A 17,725-nucleotide genomic window follows, 5' to 3' on the forward strand; every position below is an offset into this window, starting at 1 on the left:
AATTGCATAAGTGCCTCTCGACACAACGCTGTAGATAAAGGCCCTTCACGCGTTCTGCTTAGAGCTCGTTCTATGATATTTATGAAGCGCTTTACTAGGTACTTTACATTACAATTCATACACAAAATTTTTGAAATAAAACCAATAAAGTATGGATAAGAAATAAATTGTTTCATATGTAAGTGACACGGAATTACAGAAGTAAGTGACACTGGACACATCTCGGTAGATAAGGGCCCTCCGCGCTTAGAAGTTGGATCCGAGATATTTTTTAAATACGCTTTACTAGTTAAGGGGCCCACTGATTACCAGCCAGCCTAGCCAAGGTCACAATCGCTATCGCTACGACAACGAAACGCTTTGTGTCTCTCTATCACTTTTCTAAATTAGTGCGACAGTGACAGTTGAATTTCGATCGCAACGGAGCGTAAGCGATTTGCACGTTGACTACGCGGCCAGTTCATCGGACGATATCGGCTTGTCAGTCATTTGTGAATAACTGACAGGCCGATATCATCTTGCGAACTGGTAATCAGTGGTCCCCTTTACTACACTTAATACGTTACGTGAATCATTCAAAACTGTTAGTGGCCCCCGTAAACCGTTAGTTTACATTCAAATTCTTTTGACGTCAGAGACGCAAACAAAGTTCCGATTTCTGATATTTACATGTAAAAATATTTTTATATTTCGCTTTAGGCAAAAATGTCGTTATGCTGCAGATAATAATAATTGTTTGAAATAAAAAACTAGTCTTTTTTCCTATTTACCTACTTCCAGGCAGAATCTTTATATGAGTTTTGCATATATTATCTGTAAATTATATTAAAGAAATAGGCTATTATAATTTAATTTTTGCACAACCATATCTTTCCTTAGCTGTAGCTCAGTTTATCTACGCACGACCTACTTCAGACTGTGGCATGTATGGGACTGAGAGGTGAAATCAAACACAAGTGCTTACTCGCGAGCGTCTGTATTGTAACTAACTCAACATACATCGTCAACTTATGTATATCTATATCTTACACTACTACACACACCTCATCTGGGGGGTTGTTGAGAAAAAAAAAATTGATGTAAATTAATTTTTTTTTTATATAAAACTATGTATACACTATCAAACATTTTGATTTATTTAAAGAAATCTAAACATATCGATAGTACAACAAAACACAATTATGAAATATGTTTACATAAAGTCAAACTATTAATGTTAACACAACATGACAAAAAAAAAAGAGCAGTGACACATGAGTCACTGGTTAAAAATCTTAGTCCTATTTTTATGAACAAGATCGATCTTACCATCTATTTCTAACTTAACATTTACTCCATCGTCCTCAATCACTTTAAAAGGTCCTTTAAAAAGATTATCAAATTTTTTTCCAGTTTCTGACTTAATCAAAACTAGATCATCCTTTTTATAAGTCACTGAGTTAGATAACTTATCATAATATTTTTTTCGTAATTCCTTAGATTTTAACAAATTTTCCTTGGCATCCTTATGAGCTATTTGTAGTCTGTATTTTAATTCTAGAGCATAATTATCGGGATTATACAGTGGTTGTACAGTTTTAATCAGATTACTAGGGATTTGACATTTCTTTCCGAAAACCAATTCAAATGGGGTATACTTTGTAATTGAATGTACTGTTGTATTGTATGCAAAGCACCAGAACGGTAGCCAATCGCTCCATGTGTCCGGGTGACCATCGCACTGAATTCTCATAAAAGCGGCTAAATGTTTGTGCATATTTTCCAAAGCACCTATCGATTGGTGGTGATAAGCGGTCGAATTAATCTTATTTATTTTTAGTAACTTACGAACTTCTTCCATAGTGGATGACATAAACTCGGTACCTCGGTCCGTTGATATCATACCTGGAATACCGTATCTTAATATAAAATTACTAACAAGAGTTTTTGCTACGCTAATCGCATCCTTGCGTTGCAATGGGTAAGCTTCAATGTATTTCGTTAGCTCGCATTGCAACGTTAGGATGTACTTATTACCTTCCGTATCGGTGTCTAGCGGTCCAAGCAAGTCGAGGTATATTTTCTCGAATGCTGACGACGCTGTTGTCGTGATAACCATAGGTTGTCGTATATTTTTAGAGTACTTTGTTACTTGACATTTACTGCATTTTTTCACGAAGTCTCTGACGTCACTCTCTAAAGTTGACCAATAATATTTAGACTTGATGTTACTAACCATTCGGCGAACGCCGGCATGTCCGCTGGTTGGTAGTAAATGATAGTCGTTAATGATAACTCGTCTCTCGTCTTTGTCATCTATTCGGATTATATTTCCTAGGATTTTTATTCGCGGTCCGGACCAGTCTTTCATCGTTTTTATTTCATTTAACAATGTTTTTATAAATAACGCGTTTTTATCATTTTTTATCATACATAACTCGTCTATATTTATATTTCTACAGAAATCACTCAACATATTCACAAATACGGCTCGCGTGAAATGAGACATATAGTTAAGGTTTATGTAGAGACGTTTTTTATCCCTTGCGTACGCGAAACAATCTTTTTCTCTAGTTATTAACTTATTTTTTCTTAATTTTCTTAACTCGTGTTCTGATTCAAACAACATTTCTATTGAGTCATTAGGTTTTCTTAATATTTCCGCAATTCTCGGCTGATCAGACCTTGAATTCTCGGGTATACTAAGATCTCCTACACTCTCGTCACACAACTCCTCCTCTTGCCTCAACTTTTTACTCTGTTTCCTTGTCATAACTGTAACTTGTTCGCTCATACTTTTTAATTCGTCGGACGAAATTGAAATTCTACTTAACGCGTCTGCCACTACGTTCGAACTTCCTTTTATATATACTATTTTATAGTCATATTCCTCTAATTGCAATCTAAATTTAATTAATCTACTTGACAGATCCTTCATGCTGAATAGGTATAAGAGTGGTCTGTGGTCCGTCATTATTGTGAACTGTTTTCCAAATAAATAAGGTCTAAAATAGCGTACACTCCAGACGATTGCTAAAAGCTCCTTTTGAATGACAGGGTAATTTAACTCGGCTTTATTCAAGGGTCTACTAGCATAAGCTATAGGTCTCTGATCTTTGTTACATAGTACCGAACCGATTGACCTTGAGGATGCATCTGTTTTCAAAATGTACTCATTTTCTGATGAAAAATCTGGGTATTGTAAGATAGGGGGAGTAATAAGTTTCTCTTTTAATTTATTAAACGAATTTTGGCATTCCTCTGTCCATTGAAATGGTATATTTTTCCTACATAATTTGTTCAATGGTAATGTTATTTCTGCGAAATTTGGAATAAATTTCCTATAGTAGTTGCAAAAGGCTACGAATCTCCTAACTTCATCACTGTTTGTTGGTGTTGGGTAATTCTCTAAAACTTTAGTTTTTTGCGGATCTGGTAACACGCCTTCCGCTGATACTACATGCCCTAAATAAAGTAGTTGTTTTTTCAGAAAATCACATTTTTGGGGGTTTACTCTCAAGTTGACCTTACGTAATCTTTCTAATACGTCGATTAAGTGTCTATTGTGTTGGTCCATGTTTCTGCCGAAAACAACTAGATCGTCCATGTAAATAAAACACTTTTCATATGAAAGTCCTGACATTGCTATTGACATTACCCGGGAAAATGCACTGGCACTGATTTTGAGGCCGATTGGGAGCCTTTTCATACGGAATTGACCTTGACCTGATGAAAACGAAGTTATATTCCTACTGTCTTCGTCCAATGCTGTTTGATAATAAGACTGCTGTAAATCAAGATGGCTGAAATATATTGCACCTGACAGGGAATCTAAAATATCGGTAATATTTGGCAGTGGAAATTTATCGTCCTGGATAACATTGTTTACTTTTCGGTAGTCGATGACTAAACGCCATTTCTTTGTATTGTTGTCAGACTTTTTCGGTACTAATAGTATCGGACTATTCCAATCGCTTTTAGATTCTTCAATTATATCGTCTTTAGTCATTTGATCGACCTGCCTATTAACCTCCGATTTCATCGACGCTGGCAACCTATACGGTTTCGTATATATGGGTTTCGTGTCCGGTTTCACAGTGATACTTTGGGTCGATACATTCGTAGTTCCTAATTTATCCCCGTCTAGATAAAAAACATCGGCGTATTTGGCACATATTGACTCTATAAGTTTTCTGTCTTCGTCATTTAAATGATTTAACTTTAAAGACGACAATAACCTTTTAACCCTTTCTACTCCGTTGTCGCATTTTTGAAAGTTGCAAATGTTATAATCACTCAAATTATCTAAAGTAGGTTCAAAAATAGGTAATTTTATGTTTTCGTCACTTGTATTTAAAATTCGCACTGGTATTCTACTTTGCTTAACCCTACTTATACTTCCCGCCAAAAATACATTTTCGGCCAATTTTTCGGAGTTTATAACGTAATCCTTTCCTAAATCGAATGATTTTACTTTAATTAAATGTATAGACTCACTTCTCGCTGGCAAAGATAAACAAGTTTCGTTTTCATTACTTCTTTGTATTCGTAACACACACCTTTGATTTCCATAATGCAAAGTAAGCTCGTCCTTTGTTAAGTCTATGATCGCATTATAAGTTCGCATGAAGTCTAAACCAAGTACTCCGACCGCATGACACGGCATATCCTGATCTTGCAAAATGTGAAACCTATGCCTAATCTGTATCGTATTTCCGTCATGTAAAGTCACGTCCGCCACTTGTTTACTAGTAATACTGCCACCTACTCCTGATATAATAGTACCCTTCTCATATATCTGCGATTCTGTGGGAACGTTACTTTGTTGTAAAATTGATATACTTGCGCCATTGTCAATCATAAGAATAAGATTTTTTCCACCTACTTAAACTTACTTACTTACTTTAAAATTTACATAGTCTAATCCGTCACATATAGTTAAAACTTTATGCTCGAAAAAACTGAACTCTGTCTGTCTCGTTACTTGTCGAACTATGAGGGGTCTGCGGCTCGTGTGTATATGTATACACGTTTCCGCGGTGTCCACGACTCCTGCGAGTACTGGGATGTCCCCTAAAATTCGTACGTTGTCCACGGCCCCTGTGAAAATTATTACTAGGTACAGTACCTCTATTAGTGGGATAGCGTGGTATCCATGGGCTGTGGTAGGCTCTGGCTCGATTGGGTTGGTAGCTGGTGGGCCCGCGCCCACGCCAGCCGTAGCGCTGTGGCTGCTGGAAACCTCTTCTGTAGCCGTAGTTCATGTTCATGACTACTGGCTCGGGCTGGGGTCGCGCCAGCTCCTCGTCTTGGGCAGCTCTGACAGCTTCTTTTAATTCTGTGTATTCTCGGGCTGCTGAAATGGTACTAAGACGGCGGTTCCTCAAACCGTCCGTGAATTTCCTTATAGCTAAGGACTCGTTGATTGGTCTAAGGACATCGCGCGCCTCGGGCTTCCCGTCGGCTTGCGCTATCGTTAGGCCAATGAACAACTCCTCGATCTTATCACCATATTGAGTAATAGACATATCGCGCTGTGTTATGTTATTTAATTGTTCAAGTAAAGAGACTGCGGATTTCTTCGGCAACAAATATTTTTGTAGATCAGTCACTAAATCGACAACAGTTTCATAACTCGATTTAAGTTTTAGTTGCGCAATTTTATTAATTCTCGTTTTAAGGACAAATGAAATTAGTAATTTTTTCTCGCAATTTTCGTTCAATATACTGTCTAGCATTTCAATACCGGAGATCATTTTTTCCACGGTCTCCTCCTTGCCGTCCAAAATAGGTATTAAGCTGTTCGCTTCTTTTATTTCGAATTTTTTCTCCATTTTAATTGGTTTTTCGGTTACACACTCTAAGACTTTATATTGTAAAATTTTACTATAAGCTTTATCTATTTTTTCACATAATAATTCTAAAATATAACACTCCTCGGACTCAGACAGATCATCTAAATTAACAGAAGTGATTAAAGATTGATAGTCCTCATATATCAACTGTGCATTGTCAATTTTTTCCTGACCTTGTTTTAGTTGCCTTCTAGCCTCGCCTAATTTTCGTAGGTATATGCGTATATTTTCTAACTTATTATATATAGTCTGTAATTCTAAATTCATACCCTTAACATTTCCGACGCTTTTCACTCCCGACACTTTTCACTTCACACACACACTATACGTAAAACGCCGCGCTTTCATCCACCGCTTATGCGCCTTCCTCCTCGTCGTCCTTGGCCGGAACTGACTTCCTCATGGACAGCCTAGCTTGCAATCGTGCCCAAACTTCTCTCCTGACTTCTTTGTGTATGTATTTTTGCTGTGCCTTCTTGAAAAACTTGTACAGGACGCAGCAACCGATGAGGGCGAGTACGACGAAAAGAACGCTTATAAGGATGTTATTGACCTTTGTGTGATGCTCGCTCGTGCCCGTCGCATCATTCGATCCAACCGCATTCTGGGTGATCACAACCTCTTTCTCCTCCTGTTTGCTGTATCCTTGTCCCATCACGCCTGAGTTACTGTATTTTTTCTACACGAAAATTGTCCGTAATCGTATTAATAGTCTGCAGTACTGTCGCTTACGCAGTCCATATTGTAATAATCACGCTAACACTGAGGCGGCGAAAACGCTGACACTAACATCGTGCGGCCCGGCGGAGCCCGCGCTCGAGGTCACGGTCGCCATGTGGCATGTATGGGGCTGAGAGGTGAAATCAAACACAAGTGCTTACTCGCGAGCGTCTGTATTGTAACTAACTCAACATACATCGTCAACTTATGTATATCTATATCTTACACTACTACACACACCTCAAGACGTTCAGACCGACCGTCAGAAGTGGTCAGAAGACAGGAGAATATTTCGCGGTAAGGAACATCCGGGGATCGCTGTCTTCTTAGCATTTAGATTGTCTGTCAAACTGGTTGCCACGTTAGAAACAATGTAAATTGTGACATTTGTGACACTTTTGCTGTAATCCATTAAAAATTTCAAGATTCACATTTATTGTATTTTAAGTATATCGGTGCAAGTGAAGTCGAGGTTGAAGATTCAGGTCTAGGGCTATACATTTATAGTTTTTTTATAATAAAATAATTCAGCCTATATACGTCCCACTGCTGGGCACAGGCCCCCTCTTATGCGCGAGAGGGTTTGGGCTATAGTCCCCACGCTGGCCAAATGCGGGTTGGAGCCTTCACATACACCTCTGAATTTCTTCGCGGATGTATGAAGGTTTCCTGAAGATGTTTTCCTTCACTGAAAAGCTATATCAAATGATATTCCGTACATAAGTCGACTTAAATTATAGTTATCCATTTGTTCAAAATTTGCAAAACCAAAAAAAAATTTCACCATCCAACTAACTTGGTGTTAATCAGTTAATCTAGAGTTACCATGGTTACCAGAACAATTTGACACTGAGTTGATGGTTTAACCACTTAACCCGAGTGACTGTGACTTAGTGGTATGGTGCAAGTGGCACTTACAAGGAAAGCATGCTTGAGGATGCTCAAGCATGCTTTCCTAAACTTTCTATAGGAATTAGAAGATTTAGTAACTTTTTAGTACTTTGGAGGACAATTTCTCCCAATAGGTTGAGTTTGGGGAGCTAAAAAAAATACGTGTCCGTTATTTTAGACTACTCTATAACATATATAAATATAAATCAAATCGGAACCGGACAGTTGGGTACCTTTCCTTGTTAGTCAATAAAAAGTATTGTTGACATTGGCGTTTGAAGCGCTCCCCCCACGTCACCCTACATAATTAATTATATTATGTTCTAACATTTATAACATATTAGTTACGCTAAAGTTCGATTTCTACACTTTGATATGAGGCTTCTGAAGCCTTCCCAAATGTACAGTAGCAACATTTCACGTTTACCCAAATTGAGTAATGAAATATCAAAGACACGAACATTAATTAACTTACAAGCTTTTAAGGCCTATTATAAAATAATACATACCGAAATATACGATAACTCCATCTCTGTTTAAAGTATGAAGTATTATTATCTTGCTTTGTCTCTCTTAATTGCTGCCTTTCGGAACACCTTAATGACTTCCACCTGGCAAAGTATTCTCAATGCTTGCTAAATTGGGTCTATGGGATATATGAGTAAACCTGTGCTCCGAGATCCTTAGCTTCGTGTCTGCTTTTTTTATACTACGTCGGTGGCAAACAAGCATACGGCTCGTCTGATTGTAAGCAGTGTCCGTAGCTTAAGTACGCCTGCAACTCCAAAGGAGTTACATGTTGGTGACCCTAACACTCCGCACCCTCGTTCAGCTCTGACAACACTAGAGTGTCTTGTGTTATTTGGCTGTGGTTTTCTGTAAGGTGGAAGTATTTCCCCAGTTGGGCTCTGCTATAGATCTGGAATGACATCTGCTGTGCTGTGCCCTACCACACAAAGCCAGATGACATTCACAGTACCCGTATCTCTATTTTGGACGTAGTTGAAGGATGTCCTGGGATGGGAATGTACCCAGGTCCAATTAGCTTTGAGTTAGGACGCAAAATTACTAGTTTAAAGAAATGTAAAGTTTAATTTGATTTACATAAAAAATCCTGCAACCAAAAACTTAATTACAATTCGTTAATTTTTATTGTAGAAATATTGAATAACTTATGTAATTTTTTTGCATACACTTAGGCTAGTTTTCCTATTGAAGTTATGATTGTTTATATTTTGTTAAATTTTGTCTCAGGATCCTAAAGATGTGCCGATACCGCATGCGTCCAAGGGATAGAACATACACGGAAAAAATAGTTATGTAAAATTTACAGAGAAATCTGTAAATTTAACACATATCTCTGTAAATTTTAAAAATTATCTGTAAATTTAACATAACTGTTTTTTCCGTGTACGCAATGCGACAAAATTAAAAACACGTTTTAACATTTCTGACAACATACCAAAAACAACCTACGTAATTTGGTCTGGTTAATTGTCACCCGCCATAAACCATACAAAATTTTAATTTATAATACAAAAAAAAAGTGAGACTGTGACAAACACAAACAATAATAACCCTTTCTCTGCTACTCCTACTGAAAAATACATAAGACTATCCCATTCTGTCAGTTCTCCCCATCACTTATACTCAATCCATACTTAATACTAGGTTTATAGTCTCGGGCGACAGTTTTTTCACTCTTATTTTACTTCTGGTGTCATTTGCAGATGTTTCTTCTTAATAAAAATTATTTAATTAAACTTTTAGTTTTAATTGCAAGGTGCAAAAATGTCATTTTTTATTTAAGGAAATTGAAGAATTTCATTAGAGAAGAACAAACAGGAGAATTTTGTCAAAAAACACTTAGGTACCAAATGACCAGGCTTATTTGCAAAACATACCTTTAGCGACTAGAATTAATTTGATTATGGATAATTTTGCATGTGGATCATTATGTTTTGTATAGCTTCACTAATTATAATTAATAAGCGCTGTATACTAGTCTTTCTGTGCCTTCGACTCGCCTCTGCTCGGCAATAACGACACCCCTATTTGAAAGAGATTTTGTTTTTAAAAATGGCGGCTTTTGTTATATTTCACGCATGCGAAATTGGAGTATGAAATGGAACTTTAGAATGACAGACGCCTGGGACTGACGTGAAAGCGGATGCAGATTTTTGACGATATAATTTAATGGGTTTAAAAACTAGCTTTGTTAGGGGTTTTGCTATAGGTTGGTAGGTTGGTAACAACCGGCCAAGTGCGAATCGGACTCGCGCATCGAGGGTTCTGTACAAACCTGTAGGTATATATGTAAAAGTTCACCCATCGCGACAATCGAGTCATATCAATTCTTAAAAATATTTTTATTATATGATGTAACTAAAAATTTACAGTTTTCGTAATTTTTCCTTTATCTGTGCTAAAAGACGTTGCTTCGTACCAAATTTCAAGATTCTAAGTTCACGGGAAGTACCCTGTAGGTTTTGATTCCCTTGCGAGTGTCGAAAATTTGCGGCATAAACGGCTGTATCTTTTGATTGCGTTGGCTTAGAAGTTTGATTTTCTCAGCTCCAAGGGACAGTAGACCTGAGTATTTGACATAAATTCCAGGTTGATACCTCCACGCGGTCCTGAGAAAAAAGGTCTTGACAGACAGACAGACGGACGGACGGACGGACAACAAAGTGATCCTATAAGGGTTCCGTTTTTTCCTTTTATTGTTGGTTGGTTTTGACGACCGGTCTGGCCTAGTGGGTAGTGAGCCTGCCTATGAAGCTGATGGTCCCGGGTTCAAATCCTGTTAAGAGCCAATTATTTGTGTGATGAACACGAATATTTGTTTCTGAGTCATGGGTGTTTTCTATGTATTTAAGTATTTATAATTATATATTTATATCGTTGTCTAGGTACCTACAACACAAGCCTTATTGAGCTTACTGTGGGATGTGTAATAATGTCCTATCATATTGATTTATTATTTATTTATTTAAAATTGTAAAGAGTTTGTGGGCTTTTCAATTTGCTGGTCAGTTTTTACCCAACTATGAGATAGGTAGTTGTGATTTTAGGAGTTTTTGTACGTACCTAAATAAAATTTCTGTCGTGTGTTCTACGTAACCGCATAACGACTTCAGGTGTAATCGGGTAATTCAGAATGGAAAAAAACACTAAAAAAGTGACGAATAATTCTCAAAAGAAACCCTTATTACAACTAAAACAGAATGTTTAGGCAGGCAGGTGTGAAATTAGGCGAAGTTTGGAGTCTTTTGTTCACCTGAACCGGTCACTCACAAATACAACCGTATAAGCGCTAGATATAGTAGAACTTGAATAGTTTTCCTCTCGAAGGTCGCACTAACACAAAAACCATTCCGCATACTTACAAACTCGATTCAAACTGTCCAAAGTAAGCATTATGCTAAATAAAACCTATAAAACGGAGCGGTCCTTTCAAAGAAACAATGCCAGGCAGAGTTAGGAAACAAAACAGAAGGGAGATTATAAAACCAGGTCTAAAGCAATTAAGAATTATAACAGAACTGAGGACGTGTCGTACATTTAACTTTCCACCCTGTATGATTTGTAAGTTGTCGTGGCGTATTATTTAGGTTAGATTTTGACTTTTTTTTATATACTACGGCGGTGGCAAACAGGCATACGGTCCGCTTGATGGTAAGCAGTCTCCGTAGCCTATGTACGCCTGCAACTCCTGAGGAGTTACATGCGCGTTGCCGACCCTAACCCCCCAACTCGTTGACTACAATGTCTGGAGAAAAACTGTTGTTAGTAAAGTAACTTTAACGCAATGTCTGGAGAAAAACTGTTGTTAGTAAAGTAATTTTAACGATTTAAACTTAAGGTTACATTCGTATGGCGACTGCAACAGCGTTATTTTTGGTCGTTACTGCTGCAGCGTTGATGCGGAAGATGTTAATTTAGTTGCGGTTTTTTGTAAAAGATCCGCTATTTATTCTTATACACTAGGCACATACCGAAATAGAAATAAATTTTTAAAGGCCTTCGTAATTGTTCAAAAACGAATGAGAAATTTGCATTTTATCCACATGTGGGGCAAAGTAATCAGATGCAAATTTTGAGTTTTTTCCTTATGTTAGTTGGTTGAATTGACTTTTAAATGATGATTTTGAATGACACATTTTTCATTACCTACGTTCATTTGTTTTGATTATTTTGTTATTTCATAGTTAGATTTACGTCGCGTGTGTGGTAAAAAACGTTGTGTTTCACTCGGAGGCTAAGTATGTTTTACCCTCGTACCCTGAACCCCTCGCAACGCTCAAGATTCCACTTCTCTACGAATCTTTAGCTTGCTCGGGTATCAATATTAGCAGGAACGGTTAAACATCAACTTTGCTCCCCCCCCCCCCCCCCCTGTAAAACAAATAACTATTATGCATAGTTACAAAACTCAACAATGCAAATTGTCAAAAGTATGAGTACTAAGAAAGCATTTTATTATTACATCTACGAAACAGAGTCACAGTCCCTTTAACTAACAATGGCAGACAAAACAGAAGGGAGATTATAAAGCCAGCTCCAAAGCGAATTATAACAGAACTGAGGACGAGCTGTATATTTAACTTTCCACCCTGTATGTTTTGTTTATCGTGGGGCGTTATATAATTTAGATATTAAGAGGCTGTTAATACCTAAAGCGCGCACACTGTCTATTTATATCGGAGTAAATGAGATAGCACTGTCGCATGTTACTGGGCCTGGGCAAGGGAATAATAAGAAAAATATTTAAATAAAAAAAAGTGGATTATTAGTGAAATATTTTACTCAATAGCGGTTTAGATATAAATGTTTTGAAATTGTGATTTTAATTGCAGATCCATAAGTCAAAACAATAATGACATAGAACCGTTTAATTGTGATTTTAAGACCAATCTTTGCAATTATTTTCTATCGAGCCGATTTCGTTCAATCATGTATCGAGTACGACCACGGTCTTTGAAATATAATTAATATGAACATATATTTTTCTTACTTGACTAAAACAAATAGTCTTTCTTAAAAAACTGTTTAAGTAACATCAATTTCAAGGACATTGGGTGTTGACAGCCTCTTAAAAGAAAAAACAAACATTCAGAAATTAATTGCTACCATTATTTTTTTATATAAAACCTGTTTTATTTAACTATTGAAATAAGCAGAAAACAAGATCCATATTACAAATAAGTCCTAAGTCAAAATCACAAATATATGTTCCTGAGTTGTGGATGTTTTATATATACATATATAATTATACAGAGGGCCTACCGCGAACCACGTTCGACGTGTTGCCTCCCTGTCGCACTTACGTACGAATTCACAAGTGCCACAGAGAGGCAACACGTCGAACGTGGTTCGCGGTAGGCCCTCAGGTTGTTCAGCAAATTATGGCTATCCATTATCCACCACAGACGGGGCTGGTAAGGTTGGTCTGGAAAATAGACTTATAGGTTTAGTAAAAGATATGTGTTATGGTCAGAAGGTTGCCCATTACTGGACATCCAGTATAATATTGTATATCCATTTACTAAAATGTATCGTCGCCTAGAACCTAAAATCACAAACCTTCTTTAGCTTACTGTGAGACAGGGTCTATTGTCCTATAATATTAACTTAAAATAATTAAAAAAGTTAACATAATAGGCATATCACAATGAATACTTAACTAAATATCACTAATTTGAATACTGTTGATATTAGAGATACGATTAGACGCTTTAAAAACAATGCTCTAAGAGGCAGTTTGTGCGTCTAAAGTACTTTGAAGGCGTTTCCCTCTAGCAGTTTGTTCCTCCGGGAGATGATTACATACAACGATGGACATATTGAAAACGTTTTTCTTGTATATCAGCTTGCGAGTTCGAGGGTCATAAACGGTCCTCTTGAATATTGCCTGCCTTGCTAGACATTACATGGGAAAGTCGAGATGATTTTATAATTTTGATTTCCGCGATAGGCCCCTAGGGACGGGAGTTGGTTCAATACATTTTTAAATAACCTTTTTGTGTTTTTTGCCCATTAATGTTGTTTAAAGTCTAATATTGAAAGCTTTTTATACGGGAACAGAGACGACCTCCTGAACATATGGTCAATGTAGCCTTAGCGATGCCTTACGACGACGCGAGGAAGCGGGAGACCACCTGCCACTTGGTTGTCGACGGTGGAGAAAAGCCTGAGAGAGAAAGGGATAAATGACGCAAAGCTGCCACTAAACCGAATGGAAGAAGAGGACAGGGAGGGCCGACCCCAAGTAAATGGGATAAGGTCTGGGACGAAGAAGAATGAAAGCTTTTTTTAACTGACTTCAAAAAAGGAGGAGTTACTCGATATCTCCGAGAATCGAAAACCGATTTTCAATTTTTTTTTATCGAACGGGTATAACCCCGAGATGGTACCGTTGGCACCAAGTCGGGGTCTGATGATGGGATATTGGAGAAATTGAAGGAACTCTTCAAATGTTTATAGGTACATGTATGGCGCTTTGGGTAATTTTTGAAGTCGGTTTTAATTTTTGTTAAAAAGTTTTATTGTAGTGAACTAACGTGGAAGTGCGCAAATTCGTCTTCAAATGCGCATCGTGGAACATCCGGCAATTGATATCGTGGCTATTAGAATGTACTTAAAGTCCAGAAACTTTACTAAAAGCAACTACCGAACAACGTCATCATGCTCTACGAGAACAATTTGAGATTATTGGCAAAATGATCATAAAACGCTATTTTTTTAAAGAATGTATGTATTAATCTTTTTTTCCGGACTCGAGCAAAATACGTTGCTTTAAAGCAGCTACGCGGCTGTCATATGACATTTTCATACCATCTTTGATGTCGTTTTCATACGAGTTATTCCATTGAAGCGTTGTTTAGCATACATTAAAAATGTTATACGTTCCACTAAAAGCCAACACGGAGACACAATAGGTTTTTCTGTTATAACATAAGACATTTTAATGAAATTCCACCAGCGGGTTATTCAGAAGCGCGACGTATTGAATTTTATTAGGGTTTTGCAGTGAGGAACCTTTATATAGTACGTAGTTTTGCTATGTCCGTTTGTGTGTCTCTCCTTCGGTCCGTCAGTCCGCTGTTGAGCTAAATAATCGGTAAAGCCAAATATAACATGCTAGAATTTTCAATCATATAGATTTAGAATAATTGTGCGCACAAGCAAAGGTTTATATGCTTTCCATTGGGTCGAATAGAGACATAAATTGGTGGTTTTAGAAATTAAACGGAGTGCTCGACATGCTAATGCCCCCTGACCTAAAGACCCTGCTGTCAGCTGTCACCTCTACTGCGAAAGACATAAATTAAGGTACCGTAAGTTCAGGTCGCAGCTCGCTAAGCACTGAGCGGATTGTCGTGCGTGCCGGGATCGCAGATATCTTTGTTATTTACTCGTATTAGTAAATATGACACAAAAAAGTAATCGATGAGTTCGATCAAAAATAAAATTGCGCATTTTTCGGTAAGGGCATTTATTTGCGTGAAGAGCACATACATTTTTTCCAGAGTCATGGATTTTTTCTATGTATTTAAGTATTTGTATTTGGTTGACGTAACTGGTGACCGAAGAGCTGGCGGCTTCCTCGCACAACGTATCAGTATTGCGATACAACGAGGAAATGCCGCCAGCATCCTTGGTACAATGCCTCAAGGGCCTATTTTAGATATAAGCTAGTTATAGTAATCATCTGTATATATCCATTATTTATATTGTTATTGTCAATAAAATAATTTATTTTGTATATTATATTATATCGTTGTCGGAGTCCACAACACAAGCCTTCTTGGCTTACCGTGGGACTCGTCAATTTGCGTAAGAATGTCCTTAAGAATGTCCGATGGGTAGCTCCGGCGTCTGTCACGCGGCGGTGGCGTGGTATTGTGATGCGTGGCTGCGCGCGCCATCACACTATTTATTTATTTATTAAATTTGTATATATTTAACTTTTGTGCAAAAATTGTTAAAAATAAACAGTACGTTTTAGAACTACGTTCGTGATTTTTTCTATCGAATAAAAGTAGTTTAATCAAATAATCAGGTTTCAAATCGGTAAAGTAGAAAAAGGCCCCAAAAAAAGGATCGCTTGCTGTTGATATATTTTGGCAACCGAATTATGATCTAAGATTTTTCAAAAACTCTGCTTGTTGAACCCATGGTACTTTGAACATGACATGTGCTGGGACAGTGAACAATACTCATAATAAATCAATGCTCATGTTTGCCTTATATAGGGAACGTGCGTTACTCATAAAGTAAAGATTCTTCTCGAGTAAAAATTTAAATTTAATATAATTTATTTTCAGGCAACTAAAGCCCATATATACATACATTACAAACTAACATACATACAATAATAAAAATCTTAAAATTTAAAAATCATATTGAAGACGCAGGTTTCTGCTGCGCCACCTGGGATACTAGTTAAAGAACAGAATCACTTAACGTAAACTTACCCCGTTTCTAAACTAAATAAAACCATGTTTTAATGCTCCTCACTTTAAAAATGCACGATTTTACCTGTAACAAGAAAAAAAAATCTTATAGGATAATCAATACAATTAATATTTATGTTTATGAATCGTAATAAATTAATGCGAATAATGGCATTATGTTGGGACAACGTTGTCAGACGTTCAATAACGATGACTATTAACGCCTTAATAAACATAACATAAACCATCAATTTAATGTTGGTTTTTTAAACAAAAAGTTAAGCAATATTATTACTGAAAGAAATGGAGTTAGCCTATTTTGGTTTCACCTTTTAAAAAGGTCAGCTTAATGGTACTTACTAGGTTTTTAGGCTTTAAGACGGAAGAATAACTTTGCGATCCAAACGAAATAACGGTACTTTTTCTATGAAATTCCATTTTGGAAGAAAACGGTTTCCAATAAATCTGTTAAGATTTTAAGCAAACATACCTAAAAATATATAACGCAGTGAAGCCAACTAAAAATATGTAAAAAACAACTCTTCAATTCTTACTCTATTTTTTTTTATGTAATAGTCTGCAAACGAGCAGACGAGCCGCCTGGTGGGAAGCAGTCATCGCCGCCCATGGACATAAGCAACATCGGAGGAGCCACTTGCGTTGCCAACCTTTGAGAACCCTAAATACCTGCTTCTTGAAGAACCCCATGTCATAGCACAAGGGGAACATCTCAGAAGGTAGCTCATTCCACAACTTGCAATTCTATTTTTACTGACGATGAGTCAGTAAAATAGAATTGGTAACTAACCGGACTCGATACACCAAACCGTTATAATAACAGTTGAACAAACCGACCCTTATTATTACAATAGTTGCTAAAAGTAAATACCCGGAGGATAATCCAGCAAATTTCTGTAATCATTGGCTACAACTTGAGGCCGATTATGATTTATTAATACGATACAACCTTGACACGACTCAATTAGAGCCCGATTCAGATTTAAAAACTTATTACGATCTTGAACCTTGATGATCAAAAAAAAACAAAATTATTCTGCAAATGGATGTAATTGGCTCTATGTAAGATAATTTTAATATCCAAAAAAAAAAAGAAATAAACAAACATAATAAAACTTACTAAGTACTTAAACAAGGTTAAACTGCAACTAGGCCATCAGGGGTTCTTTTACAAGTTAACACATTTACAGTAATATCATATATAGTGACATGAAAAATATGTACATACATAGCAACATTTCATAAATACAACAGCCAATACCTGGGTAACACAACATTACATTGTGATAATCTAAAAATAAATAATTACTACAGTATTGTACAGTCAGCATCAAAAGTAGCGGATCAAAAAACGCTTCAAAAGTATCTACCATTCTGCAACAGCTAAACAAAAAGTGATGGTTCTATATGAAGAACAATTGTTGTTGTTGTTGTCCTAAAGCACCCCAGAGGTGCAAAGGGCCTTCACAAGCTCGCGCCACGCCTTCCTATCTTCAGCTCGTCTTCTGGCCTCGCTCCAGCTCAACCCGACCGCTCGTAGCTCTCTTAGGACGGACCGTTGCCAACAGTGTACTGGACGCCCGGAGCCACGGCTTCCGTCAGGCGTTTTCCACGCCGCTACGGTAAGCTATGGTAGCATTATTCGTTTCCCCTCTTCGAATAGTATGTCCTATCCATCTCCATTTCCGAGTCGTAATATCTTCGTCAATGGGTGTTTGCCGGCATATACTCCATAGGTCTTCATTTCGAATGGTTATTGGCCAGAAAACGCGAAGGATCGACCTGAGAGACTTGTTGTCGAAG

At 37.2% G+C, this 17,725-nt stretch overlaps 1 protein-coding gene across 1 annotated transcript in view; it reads right to left on the reverse strand.

The window, feature by feature from the left end:
- Positions 1 to 17,725, reverse strand: part of LOC133524011 (uncharacterized) — a 348,694-nt gene that overhangs the window by 261,784 nt on the left and 69,185 nt on the right. The gene's annotated exons all lie outside the window — the stretch shown is intronic.

This window comes from Cydia pomonella, chromosome 13, assembly GCF_033807575.1.
Source record: "Cydia pomonella isolate Wapato2018A chromosome 13, ilCydPomo1, whole genome shotgun sequence".
In the NCBI taxonomy this organism is placed as follows: domain Eukaryota; kingdom Metazoa; phylum Arthropoda; class Insecta; order Lepidoptera; family Tortricidae; genus Cydia; species Cydia pomonella.